At 38.9% G+C, this 17,896-nt stretch overlaps 1 pseudogene; it reads right to left on the bottom strand.

Moving 5' to 3' along the window:
- Positions 1-16,416: 16,416 nt before the first annotated feature.
- On the bottom strand, positions 16,417-17,119 carry LOC148022909 (2-methoxy-6-polyprenyl-1,4-benzoquinol methylase, mitochondrial pseudogene; annotated as a pseudogene).
- Positions 17,120-17,896: the final 777 nt, after the last annotated feature.

The following is a 17,896-nucleotide window of genomic DNA, read 5'->3' as shown; positions in this document are numbered from 1 at the left end:
CACCTTGTGTGCTACATACTTCTTGCATTTAATAAGAGTTGGGTATTCTGTCTATTAAAGCACCTAGTGTGCAGAATGCACAAGAGGATACTAAATCACTTGGTAGCAATTGAGGTCCACATAGATCAAGTAGAGTAAGAAAGCCAATGCAACAATTGACATATAATAGCTATTTAGCTCATCATTATGCATACTTGTTTTGAGGATGTGGAACCCACTTGTTTTGAGGATGTAGTAGGTAATGAGTATTAGGTATGTGCTATGGATGAAGAAATGGTTGCACTTATGGATAATAGTACATGAAAGTTGGTGTCTTTACTTGAAGAAAAGAAAGGTACTGGCTACAAATGGGGTTTACGAGGTCAACAAGCATAAGTCAAAGCATAAGTCATATGGATCTATTGAGTATTATAACACACGATTGTTTACCAAAGTATATGCACAAACTCATGGTATTGGTTATAAGGAGACATTTGCTCCAATGGCTAAAATAGCCACTATAAGGGGTATCATAGGAGTGGTTGCATCAAGGGGTTGGATCATGTATCAAATGGATGTAAAACATGACTTCTTATGTGGGGAGCTGCAAGAGGAAGTTTATGTGGAGTAGCCACCTGGTTATATAAATGAGAGCCATCCAAACTATGTATGCAGGCTCTGTAAGGCCTTGTATGGGCTGAAGCAAGCACTTAGGGTATGGCATGACAAGATTGCAAAATACCTTATCAACATTGGATTTTGTGGAGCACAAGTTGATCACTCACTCTATGTATGTGAGAGTGATGCAGGTATGGGAGTCATTACTATATATGTGAATGATTTGATCATTATGGGTGATAATGAGATAGAGATTGACCATGTGAAGAGTCTCCTCAAGAATAAATCTAAGATGAATGATTTGGGAGAGTTTTGTTATTTTCTTAGCATAGAGATAATCAAGACTTCATAGGGTATATGGTTATCACAGAGATAATATGCATTAGACATATTAAAGAAGTATGGTATGATTGATTGCAAGCCTATTTTTATACATTTGAATATTAATGCTAAGCTTAGTGCACATGAGGGTTACTTGATTGAAGATGTCACTATGCATTAGAAGATTATGGGTAGCCTTATCTATTTGATAAATACTAGGCTAGTCCTAAACTACACAGTTGATTTTGAGATTCAGTTTATGCATCTTTCACGAAAGCTACATATGGATGCATTGTGGCATACATTATGATATGCCAAGTCCACATCGGACTATGTGTTATTCTATGGTGTAGTATACTATTAGACTTGCATGGTTCCACATATGCATATTGGACTGGTAGTATTTGAGACATGAGATCTACTAGTGGTTTTATATTTTCCTTTGGGTGTGTGGCTCTTACTTGGAGTAGCAATAAATAGTCAATAGTTGAAGTGTCTAGTACAGAGGCAGAATATAGAGGTGTTGCAATTGTAGCATGTGAGGTAGCTTTGTTACGCATGATACGTTATGATTTGGGAATACAAATGTGTAAATTATATTGTGCACTAGACAGAATCTGAGCAATGAGTAAAGAACACACTATAAATATGAGAGGAAAAGAAATTACTTTAATTTCAAACCAACTAATACAAAGATGGCTCTATTCACCCCTATACTTCCATTGTGAAGCTTAGATGTCAATCCCCAGATAAATAATAGGCAAAGAGCTTAAGGGTAGTTGGTAGAACTTTGATTGGGTGAAAGATAGAATGACGATGTCTTTGGAGGAGTCTTGCCCAGGAAGGTAATCTATTTGGCCTAATTCAACCATATTATGAATCTTCCCTAGTAGGCCAACAAATATTTCCTTTATAGTCAGGCTGTTAATGCCCTCTCAAACCCCTGTCTCACAGATGTGATCCCCGTGAGACCCCCTAGCCAAAGGCTGCTTGCCCTCGGGTCCAAAAATAGGGGTCCGTGGTCTTAAATTTCATATCCACTAGCCCAATGCATTGTTCTTTGAGTTGTTACTAGCATAGTTAGTCTATTCAACCCAAAGACTAGATTCATAAAGGTAACCTTTTTTTCATCCAATCACATAGACCACATTTAACATACAGGTCAAGACCCAACCAATGTCTATGCTCACACATGGCGTCTCCTCATAATACAGGCCTTACATCTTATAGTAGCATGGATCATCTGTAGCACCTTATGAGGGTGGCGTATTAAGCATATCTAACACTCCCCCTCAATGTTCACTCACAAGTGAACTATATCCTCCGAGTCTCTAAAGATGAACTCAAAGGAGATCCTTTGTAAGAGATTTGATAAAGATATCTACTTCATTCTCCTCTGTTGGATAGTAGACGAGAGCTCTACTATCCCATCCTCAATCAAATCATGGAGATAGTGATATTGGATCTCAATGTGTTTGGTGTGTGTACGAAAAACTAGATTTTTGGCAATGGCGATACAACTTTGATTATCACATCTTAGCACTATTAGATCTTTATCTTGTACTCCATATATCATAGGATTCTCCTTAACCATACTACTTCACATGTGGCAAAGCAAGCTACGTTGTACTTTGCTTTGGTAGAAGACAAGGCCACAATTGATTGCTTCTTAATGATCCAAGAGAATATTCCTAAATCTAAAGAGAAATAGAAATTGATTTTCTAGAATCATTATCACCTGCCCAATTTGAGACACAATTCTCCATAAGAGCACTTCCAAATTTGTATGTGATGCCATAGTCAAGAGTTCCTTTCAAGTATTTGAATATCCTCATTCCAGCTTTCCAATGACTTTCTCATGGTTTGTTTGAGAACCTACTCAAAACACCAATAGCAAAACTAATATCTGGCTTCATATTACACAAGTAGATGAGGTTGCTAATGAACCTCATATACCTGCCAATGTCTGCTAGTGTTGATGTATCCTTGATGGATAACTTCACATTGATCTCCATAGGTGTAGCTATGTCCTTACACTCAGTCATGCCAAATGCTTTTAAGATCTCCTATGTATACTTTTTTTGAGATGTGAATATTTTTCCAAGCTCTTGCTAGAATTCAATCTCTAAACAATAGTGCAATAAGCCCAAGTTGTCATTTCAAACTCAAATCTCAAAGCCTTTCGAGTCTGATGGATTATATCTTCATAGTCACTTGTAATAAGAAGGTTGTCCGCATATAGAACAATCACTATAGACTTTTCACCATCATTGTAAACATACAAGCTAGGATCTAAGGTACAACTTTTGAAATTCAAGCCTAAAAAGAATTTATCCATCCATTAGTACCATGCTTTAGGGAAATTTTTTAGCCCATACAATATCTTCTTTAACTTATAAACTTTGCTCTCAAAATGGGGGGACCTAAAACCCTAGTGGATGAGCCATATACACCTCCTCGAGGTCTCCATTCAAAAATATTTATTTAACATCCATTTTGTAAACTAGACACTACTTATGAGTGCCCCCTACAAGTACTATATGACTAGTTGTCATTCTAGAAATTGGAGCAAATGATTCTTAAAAATCAAATCCTTCAACTTGTGAAAATCCTTATGCAACTAATCTACCTTTGTACTTTTATAAGATACCATCAATCTTGTTCTTTACCTTCTAGACCTATGCTATCATACTTAGCTTACATAGCTACTCTCCATACTAGATCAACAAGTGCTTCTTCTAAGTCTTTTGGCTACTTTACTTCTCTCATAATCTCAACCATCAAGGCCATATTGACTATGTGAGTATAAGCCTTTCTTTGCTCCTCTATTCTTAGAGACCTCCTTGATCCATTTGTCTTTTCCTCAGTTGTGATAGGTATAGGATTATTGTAATCATAGAGCTACTTCACCTATTGTGGCAATGGCTTTTCTAGTAGCATGATTGTAGGTTGGTGAACTTCTTCCTCATCATCCAAAGATGATGATTCCTTCTCCTTGAGAGTATGGACAGCTCTTGGGATAGGTTCATAGTGGACTACTTCAATTGGATGATAAAGTGGAAGAACTTATATTCTCCTCCATTGTATGTGGTTGCTCCTTGAATACTACATCATGGCTTGCTATGATCTTCTTTGCCTCTTGTTTATACCATTTGTAATAAATTGGACTTGAAACAAGAAAATAAACAAGACAACCTCTTTTCCTGTATACTTCTATGACACAGGTTTCATCACGATCACTAACTTTTGAAATTCCACTAAAATTAACCAGATCATTATCTATTCTCTTAGCCAAAAAGTAAAGTGATAACATTTTGATCGTTGCTCATATTTATCATCTGCTTTGGGCCGATTTGTTCTTGTACATGTTTAATCTATTTTGGATTGCTTTACTCTTGCCCAGCTTAGGTAAATTGAACTTGAAACAAGAAAATAAACAAGACAACCGCTTTTCCTGTATACTTCTAGGACACAGGTCTCATCACGATCACTCACTTTTGAACTTCCACTAAAATTAACCAAATAATTATCTATTCTCTTAGCCAAAAAGTAAAGTGATAACGTTTTGATCCCTTGCCCACTAATGTATTTGATTATTCTACTCCATGTATTTGCCTTAAGTTGAGTACAATTCATCATCCTTTGCTTCCATCTCAGGTAGTGTCCTTGTGGCGAGCGACATTCACGAACCCCTATCCAAATCCGGTGTGACACCTAGTGAACCTGACGTGAAAGCGTCACTTCTGATTGTTGAGATAGGAGACTCTTCAAATACTCCACCCACTTCATCATCAAGTGCTTCTATGCTGCATCAAGAACAAGAGCCCATGCATGGTGCAACCAAGGCGATTGAGGATGTGGTAAGTGAGCGTAAATTATTTGATGGCCGGAATGTCTCAGCTAATAAAGCTTTTGAAAGCCAAATGCACTTCTTTGGAGTTTCTACCAACTAGAGTAACTATTTCCGGCTTGTTATGCCTGCTTTGCGAGTTAGAGTGACTAATTTATTTGTGCAAGATTCAAATTGGAATGTCTTCAAGAAGGTGCTTAAAGATGAATATTTTTTGAAGGATTATGGTATTGTTATGCGCAAGACATTCAGAGAATGGTCCTATCAACCCAACAAAGGACTTCTTGCTTCCGAGTTATTGTGCAAGTTTGAAGAACGTTACAACTAGTTGGATGCACTTGAGCAAAGAGCCCTAAACTCGAAGAAAGTGGAATTATTCTTGCAAGTGACTGATCCTACACTTTAGGATGAGTTGGGAGAGCTTCTTGAAGACCGTATGCAACCTATGGGGTTGAAGACAGATTGGAAAGATGCTACTGATGCAGTTTCCACATTGTTGAAGAGGCGGAGATGGAAGGATCGCTTACAAAACGATATGCAAACACCTCTAGCAATGTCTTCTCCTACCTCAACTTCTCCTACTTCTCTTGTTGCTCCTTCCACTTCTCTCCTACTTGTCATCCTCTGTCTATGCCTACTTTTATGCGTATGCCTATGCTTATTCCTGTTGTGGTTGTTAGACCATCTGCCAAACCAACTGTCAAAGACATGGTGGAGGAAATTTCAAAGAACTTGAAATATCTTCAAATTAAGATTACCAGATGAGAACTAGAACCACTTAACCCAGCTCCAACTTCTATCCCAACCTCTTCTACTCCTATGAATTCTTCTAGAAATGATATTGTTCACCATTTCATATGGTACGATAGTCCAAACCATGAGTGCAAGGACTATCAAGACTCTGAGGGGATGAAAAGACTGAAGTTGGTGGTCTAAAGGACAGGATGATATGTTTCAGAGATACAAAGCAACCGCTTAAAACGAATTTTGGCAAAGGAGGTATGAAGAAATTATTGGAGGAATTTCTTTTACACTCTAGTTATGTGAAGCAAGAGGTGGTAAGAGAAGCTATTGCCTATGGACTTCAATTGGAGTAGTTGCCGAAAGATAAGTTTCCTTTATGGTCCTATGCACTACATGCACAAAAGAAAGGTAAATCTTCATCATCTGAACTTTTAACCATAGGAGATGAAATCAAAAAAGGGAGTGGATGGAATGATTGCGTAGATGTCTTTTCTATCTATGCTTACATTGCAAAATCTCAAGGATTTAAAGCACTTGTTGAAGAAAATCGAAAAAGAGATAATGATCAACCTGAAGGATCAAAGAAGGCGACTAGGAGGAGTGAGTGAGTTCTTCTGCCTTCTTCTTCAGGACCGGAGCAAAGTATGACTGATGTACAAAAGCCAAAAGTATAAGAAGACCGAAAGGCCTCAAAGACAAAGAAGCCGAAAAAGCAACCTGGTGTCAAGCTGCTATCTGACATCGAGACATCCATAGACTTGAAAAAGGTACTTGAGGATTGAATTCTTAATTGCAAATTTGAATTTACACTTGGAAAAGTCTTGGGTATTTCCAAAAGAGAGTTTCATGATGTTATTATTGACATCATAAAAAAGAAAATGACAAATCATTGAAGAGCCTGTGCAGGATATGATCCATCAAGAGGCTATAGTTGTAGCCGAGGCTATTCTCTATGCATTGCAGATTGAGGAGATTGATTCTGAAGAGGAGACTATTGAGAAGTCTACAAATAGAGCTCTATGCATGCAATCCAAGAAGTCTCTTTATCCTTTTCTTCAGCTCGTATAGTATGATGAGAGCGAAGATGCGCCTAGATTGGTACCTCATAGCCATTTTTCTTAAAGTCACTGGGCTCGTGCAACTATAGAAATTGTCGTCAAGATTCGTGAGACTGAGACTCCTTGTGTTGCTCTTTTGGATCATGGCTCCAAGATTAATGTCATAGTGTGAGGATTATATGATACTGGTAGATGGCCAGTTGATGTGGATCATGGTTGGCGCATGCGTGTGGCCAACAACACTGTAGGAGATTTGTATGCTGCTTGTTGAAACCTGAAGATTTCTATTGGAGATGTGGGTGAGTCTTATCATTTCTTTGTACAAAACTTTTGCTCTTATCCTATTATTTTGGGGCAACCATTTATTACTAAGTCACAGATGGAGACTAAAGTTATGGATGATGGGTCTGCCTATGCACGGATTCGAAGCAAGGATGGAAAGAGAGCTGTCTAGTTCATGACCATTTGTATCAATCATCAACGAAATAAGTATTCTTTGAGGGATTTCCCTCTTCCAATAGGAGAGTCGGATTTTTGCTAGGTACCTCTGTGTTGCGAGATGATGGTGGTATGAGTCAGGGAAAGCTCTCGCCTCCTGGCAATGACAGTTTTCCTCATGTGTTTATCATGTATCCACTGAAATACTTTGTGTTTTTAGCATATTTTTGATATGCCTAGAGATGCCAAGAAGTATGTAAAAAGAAAAAAAAGAATTGATGATTGTAGGTGTTTTGCAGAAATAAGACCGGATAGATGGTCACTATGATGGCCTTTCATGCTCAAATACCATGGAAGAACTTTTGGTATTGCTAAATGCTAATAATCAAGAGTTGTCATTTGTCTTAGAGGTCCATTCTCTAGCGATGTATTGTGAAATTACTGATTTCATACTTCAAAAGAACTTGGGTGCTGAGGATTCTCAACAAAAAGTATTCCTTGCTGACATATTTCAGCAAAAAGATTTGGGTGTTGTTGTTTATACACATCAAAACTTGTGTTTACTATGGTATTTCCAACAAGGGTTGAAATTTGCAGGTTGTAGCAATGAAGTTAGAGTTCAAACAAAATATAAGACAGTTGAAAAGAAGGTTAGACCAGTTGCAGGACCGCTAGCTTTGGACACTGATGAGATGATTAGGAGAGCTGGTATGCAACCTCCTTTGCGGGATCCTATAGGAATCGAACATAAGTTTTCAGCTAAAACATTGAAAGAGATGAAGATTGGGACGAAGATTTTCTGCTTCCTGAAGAGGTAAGATGTTTTGAATAGATGTTATGGAGACATGAAAAATCTTTTGCTTTCTTTCCACATGAGATTGGGTGCATTGATCCTAGGTTTGTGATAATCTACGGCCTATTCATGTGTCAAGAACTCAACTGCCCAAATTGGTAGGGATTTTGAATGAGTGGATCAAGATGGGGATTCTAGAACCATCTAAGCTCCATATTCCAAAAAATGGTTCATAGTTCCTAAGAAGAATGTGACACTTACATTCATACAGGACCTACAACTAGTAAACAAGGTCATTATTCGAAATGTTGGTGCAGAGCCTATTGTAGATGAGTTTGTAGAAGCTTTTGTTGGACGTGCTATCTATTCACTTGGAGATCTTTATTCTTGATATGATCAGTTCTAGCTTGTCCTTGAGAGCATAGATTTGACTATGATGAAGACACCTCTAGGACTTGTCCGAATGTGTACACTTCTGCAAGGAGCTACTAATTCGGTTGCCCATATGATGAATGGGATAAACAAGGTTCTACGAGATTTTATTCCTGAGCTTACTATGCCTTTCATTGATGACTTACCTATCAATGGTTGTTTGGAAGAAGAAAAAGATGAATCTTTAGACGACCTTGGATGCAGGTTCTTTGTGGGCTTGTGTGTTTTATCTTATTTGGATTCCTCATTTTGCTCATATTGCAAATGATCTCTACTAGCTCTTGAGGAAAGAGAAACGTTTTTCTTGGGAAATAAAACATAATAAAGCCATGAAGAAATTGAAAAAGTTATTGAGAGCTGCTTCAACTCTTCGAAAGGTAGATTATGAGTATGGGAGACCTATTGCTCTTACTATTGATACTAGTCCTATTGGTATTGGATGGGCTATTGGCCAAGACAATGCAGATGGGAATAGGTATGCTATTCAATTTGGGAAAAAAGTCTAAATGAACAACAATGAAGGTATTCACAGGTTAAGAGAGAGCTCTTAGGAGTTGTCACGACTCTCAAGAATGACAGAGAGTACTTCATTGGAGCTACTGTAGTGGTCGAGATTGATTGTATAGGTATGATCACAAACTGTTCTACTCGAGATATTGCCATGTTTTGGTGGATTGGGTACATAAAATCCATGAATCCTGAGTTCAGGCACATAGCATGTAAAGACAACCCGATGGCCGATATGCTTTCATGAGCAAGGTATGATGATATGGATTTTTCTTGCATTGATGATGCTGATGATGGGGTTGATCTTTCAGCCATGCATGCTGATCCTATTTGTCATGTGTCTGCTTTGGAAAGCTTTGATGAGACTTTGTATACATGAAGGTATTTTCAGACTAGTCGTTATTTGAGTACTATGTCTAGAAGGGATGGATGGAGTGATGCAAACTTCAAGAAGATTAGAAGAAAAGCTTATGTTTTCTTCTTGAGAAGTGGGCTACTTTGGAAGCATCCATGAAAGCGAGGAGGAGAGCCATTGAGAGTTGTTTGTGATAGAGCCTCACAGGTGGGGATCATGAAAGAATTCCATGAATTCCATGAAAGTCTTTGGGTTGAGCATCGAGCTGTTTGGGCAACCTATGAGAAGATCAAAGAGCGCTATTGATGGAGAGGTAGGTATAGAGATATCTCACAGTTTGTTGAGACATGCCTTATTGCCAATTTTTCTCTTCAGTGAGGCATAGAGATGAGCTTCATCCTACCTACCCGCTATGTATTCATTATAAGTGGATTCTTGACTTGATTACTATGCTTGTTGTTTATGGAAAATGCGCTATATTGTTTTGGCAGAAGAAGATCTCACAAATCAAGTGGAAAGAAGAGCATTACTGACAAAATCCACTTCAGTGGCTTGTAAGTTTCTTTTGGAGGATGTTATTTGTATGTGTAGATGTATTGAAAAAGTTACTGCAGATAGAGGTGAGTTAAATGCTGATGAGGCTAGGGAGTTTTTTCTCTTGCCTTAGCATTAAACTTGCTATGACTTTGGCATATAATCCAAAGGGCAACAGGAAGAGCGAAAGAGGCCATCCACCAATTGTTAAAGCCTTGGCCAAAGCATGCGGTGGACAAATTCGAGGGTGGCCTAGGATGTTGCCTTATGCCTTATGGGCCGATCATGCTACTCACAATGTGACTACAGGTTATATGCCAACTGAATTGATGTATGGAAAGAAGCCAGTCATGCCTATAGAGACTTGCACACTTACTTGGAGTGCTTTACCATGGCAGCAAAAAGAGATGAGAAGAGAAGATCTTTTGGCTCTTCGTATTTGTCACTTGGAGAGAATACCTGAAGATATTGAGAGAGCAATTCAAAAGCTCAAAGAGGCCAGAATTTGCAACAAAGACCACTTTGATAGCAGACAGATTGAGGCGTAAAGAGATTAAAGAGGGAGATTAGGTGTTGGTCTATGACAACAGTCTAGACAACTAGTATAGTGCTATCCACAAGGTTTCTAGATGATACTTTCTTAGCAAAGCTTAATGGTATAGCCTTGCAAATTTTGATTGTAGGGAAGAGAATCAAACTATTCAAAAGAAGAGATGATGCAGGATATATAGTCGAGGAGTTGGATAATGCAATTAATGATGGACTTGAACCAAGAGATGATGAAGAGGAAGATGTGGAAATTGCAGATACTTTTACAAAAGATGAAGAGATTGCATTGACTGTTGGCGGTGATGATGATGGGTAGTTGTGGCCCATCTAGAGGATGTGCAGGTTTGGAGGGGGTAGATGTTGTGACACTGCATGTCTACCACTGCAATCCTAAGGGCATAGTTTTCTGCCAAGATTTTGAACTCTTTGGTCAGTGCTATTATGAGTTTATTTTCCGTTGTGTGTATCTTTTGTGTTTGCATTTGCCTGACACATGAGCACATGCAGTTAGGCTAGGCACGATTTCTTCAATGCATTCATAATTTTTTTTGTGGGAGCATTGCTTGATTGATTGCATAGCATGGACTCTAATTTGCAAACTACATGGTAATTGGGCATGAAGTTCTTTTTCAAAGCATGTCCTTGACAGGGCATAAAGCATGGAAAATCAGTTCACATAAAGGTTTCTGTTTTGAAGACTCATGGACTTGAGGAAAAGACTGTAATTCACATGTTGCGAGTGCAGAAGATATGGCTCTTCATAAGAAAAATTGGATCAATATTTTAGCAATTTATGAAAGCTAAAAGTTATCCACTCATTTCATGGATATTTAAGATACAAGATATCTTAAAAGAAAACTAGTTTTGGCCGAAGAGACAATGTGTGCATTGATAACATGTAAACCACTTGCAGCATTGTAAAAAGTTATATTCAGTTTTGAAAAAACTTATTGGGATTATACATACCTTGAACAAAGGTCTCTTTTGGTATTAATTGAAATATGAAGAAAGAGACTGGTCTAAATTTCCACTAAAAAACATGTTGTTGCACTTCGTGCAATGTAAAGGTGTTTGATACCCATGGATAATTTAAATACAAACACTAACATGTTATACATACAAAAGTGTCTTGAAATCTAACTAAACATGTCAACCCTTAGGAAAAAATTCTTGATTGTTAGCAAGCTAAAAGCTTGGATGGAAATGAGTATGATTAGTAAGATTGAAAGCTACTACAGCAAAAGAATAATCTGATGGGAAAAAGTGTTGCTGACCAAACTTATGCAGGACTAACATAATCAACGATGTCAAAACAGCAATGTCTAAGGAAGCATGATAAAAATGCAAAAATCTTTGAGAAAAGTTGAGAAATAAAAGCTACATGAAAATTAGATATGGCAAAGGTTATTAAAGCATGAAGAAGTCATCAACGGGGAAAGAGGGTGATGGAGGATGAGGATGAGGAGGAGACGGCATGGATACCATCATCATCGCCATGGACAAGACAACACTCGTCAAAGAGGCCGAGGGACTTATTGTCTGAGAGCAGGCAGAGAAAAACGAAGAGCAGAGCTCACCACATATAATGGCTGAGTCTTCTACTCCATTGAAATCTGCTGGCCCAAGTACATCATCGGCCTCCGATTCAATTCTAACTTTGCAGATCAACTCACAACTAGTGCTCCGTTTGTCGGTGGCGTCATAACATCTCCAGTACTATTGGCATCTTTTATAAGATAAAGCCCTAACAGAAACACCGGTAACCCTGTAGACTCTTGCAATGTTGCAGCACAGTATCTCCATCGCTAAATCTATTGAGTTTGCCGTGCTTGCCTTTGCCAAGGTCCTTGTGATGTGTGGTATGGGGTGCTTGCTTGCCACCAACCATGTTGGCATACTCAGCCCAAGTGGGATCAAGTTGCTTAGCATGCTGGTATTTATGTTGTTCTTACCATGCCTCATATTCACTGCCCTTGGATGAGCTATATCACATTGGATAAGATGTTGGATTGACACCTTCCTCAACAAGCTTCTCCGCTTAATTGTTATGCTAAGGGACAAAATTCTAATAAAGCTTCGAAAGATCTATACATTGGCGTCTGAAAATTCAATATCCTCTTATACTAATTTTCTGTATATGGCAGTTTACCACTATGAAGTAAAAACTTTTTGATTGTCACCTTTGCAGAGATAAACAAAGGACATGTAGATGACATAAGGCCACAACAAGACCAAGGCTTTAGCAAGTTCATAACTTTCACCAAAGCATTAAAACAAGGATACTTTGTCATTGTACTAATCATCCAATTGACACATATCAAATTGCTCCTGCATACTCATCACATGTTATCTTACAATTGTGTTATCTTTTATCCACACCTTCTCTATAATACCACTTTACTTCTACATTTTTGTGCTTATACCATGGAGTGGATCTCTTATCTTGGAAGATTGTTTCTTTGTATCTTGTTCGCAAATACAAAGTGAGTTTGAATGGTTACATGACTTCTTCCAATATACCTTGCCCACTAATGTATTTGATTCTTCTACTCCACGTATTTGCCTTAAGTTGAGTACTCTTCATCATCCTTTGCTCACATCTTAGGTATCGTCCTTGTGGCAAGCGACATTCATGAACCCTCACGTGAATCCCGTGTGACAACATACGATGCTTGGGCAAGTTTCAATCAAAGATCATAGATTAGGTGATCTCAGACTTTGCACAAATGGTAAGAAAAATGTGTATCAATCATGTCTTATCTTTGCAAACTAATTGAATATCATATACAAAGCATTAGACGTGGTCGTAAAATTTATAGAGGGAGGTGATATCTCATCCCAAGGAGGAGGGCACCTATTACGGCTAGTTAGAAGAGTTCGTGGGCGTGCAATGGATGGAGTGCCTAAGCCAATCCACCACTTGGAAGGTACAACCCAATCTATATCGTCAATACCAAAGGAGACATGTAGCCTTTGAAACTTTCCTATAATCTTGGAGCCTTAGATGGAGGCAATGAGCAATGTATTAATACCCATGGATGCCGAGACATTTGATCCGCTAAGAGTGAAAGCATCCATACCATTATATGACGGGTGCTGAGTATCTCACCTAAAGACATTGCTTACACTCCTAAGTGTGCAAGCAAAATACAGATGAAGTTGTGAGTGTGATCGAGTTGTTTTAGGTACCTTCTACGTACGCTTCGTTTATTTCTTTTTGGCACCATTATAAAACAAAATTGTGCTTTTTCAAGGTGTTTTATGATTTCTTTCAAGTTACTAAAGTGTCATATATTACCACTTAGAAATACCATACCTGAGTCTCATGATGATGCGTGACATGTTTTACGAAAGCTTGGCATGGACTACAATGACATCCATGCATGTGTTAACAATTGCATGCTATTTTGAGGAGAGTAAGAGACTTTGGAGACATGTTCAAAGTGTGATTCTCATAGATATCGATAGAACTTGCAAGGGCAAACCATCCCTCAGAAAGTTCTTAGATACTTTCCACTTATCCCCGGTATATGTCACATATTTTGTATATCAGACATGGCAAGCTTGACAATGTAGCTTGCACAGAATAGATGCATCAATTGAATCCAACGAATATCAATGGATTCACGCGCACAGAGCCACATTGACTCTACCTTTCCAAGCTTTGCATGAGATCCAAGGAATCTTCGGATCGGTCTTGCTATGGATGGCATGAACCCATTCAGTCTCTACTCAACTTATTATAGTATGTGGCATGTAGTCCTTATTAACTACAACATCCCACCAAGGCTTTCTAAGAAGAAAGGACACTTGATCCTTAGCTTGCTCATTCTCAGCCCCGCTACAAAGTCAAGAATATGGACATTTATCTATGTTCATTAGTTGATGAGCTTAAGATTTTGTGGAAGGACGGGGTCACCATGGAAGATATGAGCAAGCGCGATGGTCAACGGTCTGCCAATATACGATCCATTTTCACATTGTGGACCATGCATGACTTTTTGCGATTCGGGGAGGACTCACATAAGTAGTCCTCCGTTCTTGTTGGTCATATCTATCATAGCTCATTCAAGTTTGTGTTCACTAAATATAGGTATTGGTACAGGTTTGGTTATCTCAGGTTATCATGCATGTCCATTGTGTGGGCCACAATTAGACTCTCGAAGGTTATGAACCGTGAACAATATGGTATATAAAGGACACGCCTCTTTCTTGCCAGAGCTCTGGTCATGAACTGAGGGAATGTTTTCTTAGACAACCTCCAGCAGGAATGAACACCCAAAGCTCGTACGAGTTGAAAATTGTCCACACGGAGTCGTATCCAAATGAAATGCGACGGTTCTTGGTTTTCTATGAGTTACCGTACTTACAGATCAACCACTTGTTGGATCTCATGCATATTTTCAAGAATGTGGGTAGCGTACTAAGGGACCACATCACAGGAAAGAGAGACACTGCAGGGACATGAATGGATTTGAAGGAGGTAGGCAAGATGGAGGCGCTTTGGTCATAGTCAATTGGCCACAGTCGAGTACTGATGGTTGCTTGCAACTATCTCACGGTCCTTGGGTTTTGTCCACTAAAGAAAAGCGCATTGTGAAGAGAATTATTAGGTCTATTTGCACAGGTATGATGCGTTCTCTTAGATCCACTTTTTCTAAAGACGACTAACTACAGGGCTAAAATTCTATGATTGGCATAAGATATATTAGGTTTGTACTACAAATAGATTATAAGTGGCCTGTGTATTTCACTATTTGGAGTCTAGTCGGTGTTAGTAATGCTTTTTCATTTGTGGCAATTTATACTACCGATCGCGATCATAGGATGCCTCACTTCGGAAATACGCAGGGCGATTTATAGGTTGTGAAATTTAGTACAATGGATTTCACAAAAGGAGATCAAGACATCCTTTATTGATTTTGCAAGGCAAGGAGCAATGGAGACAGCCTGCCTCTTTGAGAAATACTTGGCCACCAGCATGCTCACGATACAAACTCACCTTGTGGTGCATCTTGTAGATGAAGTGGAGATTGTGGGACCCGTCCATATGAGATGGATGTTCTTCTTGGAGTGCTTCATGAAAACCCTGAAAGGCTTTGTGCGACAACGAGCTCGACTAGAAGGTAGCATGGTTGAAGGTTGGTTGGTATCTGAGGCGTTAGTGTATATTTCATAGTGGCTACCAATGGTGGATTCAGACAACAATATGCTATGGTCATTGAAGGATGATGATAGACTGATTGGAGATGTGGTGGTTGGAAATGGGGTAGAAAAAAGGATGGATGCTATAATGGAGGAGAAAGTGAATCATTTTTGTATGTTGCACCATGTATCCATGGAGACGCGACAAAGAGGTTTTCCACAAGCTGGATAATGGAGTGCATGCGTGCGTGCATTGTTAATAAACATGGATCTAGAGCTATGCTAGCTATGACGGATTGAGGTTATAAACATAAAACATGATTGAGATAAAAAATTATAACTCAAGTGAATTAGGTTCCAAGATAGATTAAGTTGGACTGATAAACACAATCTTGAGTGACACATAATGATTGTACTATTGCATTGAAATGAGTGTCAACAAGTACATGCCTTTATAGCTTTTGGATAATACCACTCTTCCTCGCTATGCTTATGGGATTCTGGGCATCTCTCATAGAACTTATAGAGCATACATCTTTTCTCATATCTTTCATACACAGCCACTTATGGGCCAACCTATTTTGTACACACATCTAGCCTCTATGGGCATACATTCATTTGATTTCTCAACACCCCCCCTCAAATGATGAGTCTCTACCCTTGCTGGCTTTTTCCCCCCGTGCATGTAAACATGGACCAGGAGACTAGCTCTTTGGTAGCCTAGTCAAGTTAAGGCTTGAGACTTTACATCTTGGTAAGGGTTTTTACATCCACTATGCAAAGCACATCTAGTACGGGAAATAGAGATCCACTATGGGAAAATTTATTTGTTGTAAGCAACAGAAATTTTTTAATCTTCTTCTTACTTCTTTGGCATCCTTTGTTTTTCTTTATCTTCTTGGTTTTCTTTTTTTCCATGCTCTTTTCCTTGGTTATGTTCTTTGTCCCTTTTGTTGGTGCATGGTACTTGACATTTTGCTCCAGCCTTCTTGTAACACGTCATGTTGGCATGATGTCTTCCAAGGTCCTCAATCTACGAAACCCAATCTACCTTTATGGTAACACGCCTTTCCCTAGTCCAATCCACTCTATTTTATGAGATAGTTGCATCTTTCAATGTTTTAGCCTCGTCAATATGGGTCACATTCCTTATGCCAAATGCAATCGTATATCCATCCATACTATTATCTTGAAAACTAAGAGCCTCTATGTCTCCTTCCACCCACACTAATCATTGTGCACCCCCAAGTTCTTTGTCTTGGGACCCTCTTTTTCCCAATATTGAGCATAGCTTGATTGATATCACAAACAAAGACTCCTGCATCATCCTTTGCCTCTACATTAGAAGACTAGGCAGGTATGCCCATACATTCACAAGAATGTATTGCTTCTAGAACACGAAATGCAACATCACATGTACCACCAGCCACATCCAGATGGTGCATACCAGGAAATGATGATAGTTTAAACACTAATCTATCTTCCAAAGACGATGCAGCCCGCCACTCATGATATCATTCATAAGGTCATAGTTGTAAAGCCACACTTTTGAACACATCACCAACGAGTATTTATTTATCCTCCTCTGGCACTTCTCTAAACCCAAAGCTAGCTGTGTGAGCTTGTGATTCAGTGCGCTTAGTATCACCCACAACTCTTTCTCTCTCCTTCTGCAACGGTACTCCAGAGCCAAGAGTAGCTGTTGGGTAGTGGAAGGATCTCCTGTTTCTAATGAATGCACCCGAAAAGCTTGAGCTTTTCTGCATTATCTTGTCGCCACCATTCCCATCACGCATCATTGCATCTCTCTCAACATATAATTTTTTATGCCAATAACGGACTTCCTAAAGGGTTGGGTTGCTGAGGAGCTTGGCGGAGGGGAGCTTGAATTTTACAATTTGTATAGAAGGCCAACACATATATCTACAAGATTGACAAGCAGAAGCACACTCAGATCGTAGATAGACCCCTATTCCCAAAAAAACTTGGGAGGAATCGGCATCCCCAAATCCGCCATTGTTAGATTCATCTCCTGGCGGGTGCACAAAAGGAGGCCAATGGTTTTAAAGAAATTGAGATGGAAATAGGATGTGGACTTGTACAAGGAGAAGAATGAAAGAGGGACAAATTGTAGAGCTTGCAAATAAGAAGAAATCATATTACAAGCTACCTAGCTCAACCATGGCTCCGATACCATCTTAAGAAACATGGATCTAGAGCTATGCTACCTATGGCGGACAAAGGTTATAAACATAAAACATGATTGAGATAAAGAATTATAACTGAAGTAAATTCGGTTCCAAGATAGATTAACTTGGACTCATAAACAAAATCTTGAGTGACACAAAATGATTGCACTGTTGCATTGAAATGAGTGTCAACAAGTACATGCCTTTATAGCTTTTGGATACTACCCCTCTTCCTCACTAGGCTTATGGGATTTTGGGCATGTCTCATAGATCTTCTAGATCATACATCTTTTCTCATATCTTCGATACAAAGCCACTTATGGGCCAGTCTCTTTCGGGCATACATCTAGCCTCTATGGGCATTCATTGATTTGATTTCTCAAC

The sequence above is a fragment of the Lygodium microphyllum genome, chromosome 16 (genome assembly GCF_053477565.2).
Source record: "Lygodium microphyllum isolate KBCC chromosome 16, Lygodium_microphyllum_v1.1.10, whole genome shotgun sequence".
NCBI classification, from domain to species: Eukaryota; Viridiplantae; Streptophyta; class Polypodiopsida; order Schizaeales; family Lygodiaceae; genus Lygodium; species Lygodium microphyllum.
The sequence above is the reverse complement of the archived record's forward strand: the minus strand, read 5'-3'. Positions and strand labels throughout refer to the sequence as shown.